At 48.6% G+C, this 2,500-nt stretch overlaps 1 protein-coding gene across 1 annotated transcript in view; it reads left to right on the top strand.

The window, feature by feature from the left end:
- The window catches only part of mical3b (microtubule associated monooxygenase, calponin and LIM domain containing 3b), a 109,315-nt gene that overhangs the window by 17,380 nt on the left and 89,435 nt on the right, over nucleotides 1-2,500 (top strand). The window lies entirely within an intron of this gene.

The raw sequence follows: 2,500 nt of genomic DNA, 5'->3' as shown, positions 1-2,500 counted from the left end.
ATTGAGCAGGTCTCGGCTTAATTGTTGAGTTGCCCCAGTGCCTCTGATGTTGGTGGTGAACAGGGTGGCCTGTCTGTTGGTGGTGTGGCAGGGAGGTTCTCTGGATGGTGCCGTTGAGAGCGACGTCTTTCAGAGTCTTTGCAAAGGATGGGACAGCCTCTTTGTGCAGGTGGACATGATCAAGGAGGTTGTTGTGATTAAGCAAGGGGTGGTGAGCCAGAAAAACATTTTGCTTCATGGCACAGTCTCTGGATATGCTTGCATTAATCCTGTTGATGGTGTCAGGGTGGAAGTCCGTTCTTGGCAGCAGTGTGGAGATAACAACTCTGGCCTCAGGGAAGTTGGAGGATGCCTTCTCTATCACGTTCTTGAGTGATAGGGCAACTCTGTCCTGTTCAGTTCTCAGGTTGTTTGTTCCTGTATGAATAATTATGTGGCTTGGATTGCCCAACTGCTCCACTGAAAGAAGATCCAAGGCTTTCTTAGTGTTAGGACACCATAACTTTTTTGTCCGATGGTGTGGGAACAATTTCTTCTCTTCCACAAATTTGCCGTTGGAGTCCATGAGGAGAATGATCTGGGCGGGACTTAAAGTAGTAGGCGTGGCAGGAGTTTGTGAGGGAAGAGGAGTTTCAGTCTGCTCGTTCAGTACACAGCGAAGAGGAGTTTCAATCTGCTCGTTCAGTACACAGTGAAGGGGAGTTTCTGCTCGTTTCAGTACACAGCGAAGAGGAGGTTCAGTACACAGTGAAGAGGAGGTTCTGCTCGTTCAGTACAGTCTGCTCGTTCAGTACACAGTGAAGAGGTTCTGCTCGTTCAGTACACAGTGAAGAGGAGGTTCTGCTCGAAGGGGGCAGCTGTCTGGAGACGTGTCCAAGTTCTCCTCTTGCTTTTCACTGAGTGACAGCGTCAGCTTCTCCGTCAGGCATGAATGAGACTCGCTGTCTACTCTCAACGGTCTGATCTCCTCTGACATCAGGGAGAGCTGTTGACTTGAATGAGACTCGCTGTCTACTCTCAACGGTCTGATCTCCTCTGACATCAGGGAGAGCTGTTGACTTGAATGAGACTCGCTGTCTACTCTCAACGGTCTGATCTCTGACATCAGGGAGAGCTGTTGACTTGAATGAGACTCGCTGTCTACTCTCAACGGTCTGATCTCTGACATCAGGGAGAGCTGTTGACTTGAATGAGACTCGCTTTCTACTCTCAACGGTCTGATCTCTGACATCAGGGAGAGCTGTTGACTTGAATGAGACTCGCTGTCTACTCTCAACGGTCTGATCTCTGACATCAGGGAGAGCTCTTTGATGAATTCCTCCCTTTCCCTTCTCAGCTCTTTGATTTCCTTTTTCAGCGCCACTATCTCCCTCTCTCTCTCTCTCTCTCTCTCACCATATCCCTCTCTCTCTCTCTCTCTCACCATATCCCTCTCTCTCTCTCTCTCTCTCTCACCATATCCCTCTCTCTCTCTCACCATCTCCCTCTCTCTCTCTCTCTCACCATATCCCTCTCTCTCTCTCTCTCTCTCACCATATCTCTCTCTCTCTGTCTCTCACCATATCTCTCTCTCTCTCTCTCTCTCACCATATCTCTCTCTCTCTCTCTCTCACCATATCCCTCTCTCTCTCCCTCTCACCATATCCCTCTCTCTCTCTCCCTCTCACCATATCCCTCTCTCTCTCTCTCTCACCATATCCCTCTCTCTCTCTCTCACCATATCTCTCTCTCTCTCTCTCACCATATCCCTCTCTCTCTCTCTCTCACCATATCCCTCTCTCTCTCACCATATCCCTCTCTCTCTCTCTTTTTCAGCGCCACCATATCCCTCTCTCTCTCTTTTTCAGCGCCACCATATCCCTCTCTCTCTCTCTCTCTCTTTCTCACCATATCCCTCTCTCTCTCTCTCTCACCATATCCCTCTCTCTCTCTCTCTCTCACCATATCCCTCTCTCTCTCTCTCTCACCATATCCCTCTCTCTCTCTCTCTCACCATATATCTCTCTCTCTCTCTCTCTCTCTCACCATATCTCTTCCATAATCATCCTCTTTTTCAGCGCCACCATATCCCTCTCTCTCTCTCTCTCTCTCACCATATCCCTCTCTCTCTCTCTCACCATATCCCTCTCTCTCTCTCTCTCACCATATCCCTCTCTCTCTCTCTCTCACCATATCTCTCTCTCTCTCTCTCTCTCACCATATCCCTCTCTCTCTCTCTCTCACCATATCCCTCTCTCTCTCTCTCTCACCATATCTCTCTCTCTCTCTCTCTCTCACCATATCCCTCTCTCTCTCTCTCACCATATCCCTCTCTCTCTCTCTCTCACCATATCTCTCTCTCTCTCTCTCTCTCTCACCATATCCCTTACATAATCATCCTCTTTTTCAGCGCCACCATATGTTTTCCATAATCATCCTCTTTGTCAGCGCCACCATATGTTTTCCATAATCATCCTCTTTGTCAGCGCCACCATATCTCTTACATAATCATCCTCTTTGT

The sequence above is a fragment of the Alosa pseudoharengus genome, unplaced genomic scaffold (assembly GCF_046254945.1).
Source record: "Alosa pseudoharengus isolate Yale_2024_CS ecotype anadromous, Long Island Sound unplaced genomic scaffold, YU_APseudo_1.1 YU_APseudo_1.1_scf_24, whole genome shotgun sequence".
NCBI classification, from domain to species: Eukaryota; Metazoa; Chordata; class Actinopteri; order Clupeiformes; family Clupeidae; genus Alosa; species Alosa pseudoharengus.
The sequence above is the reverse complement of the archived record's forward strand: the minus strand, read 5'-3'. Positions and strand labels throughout refer to the sequence as shown.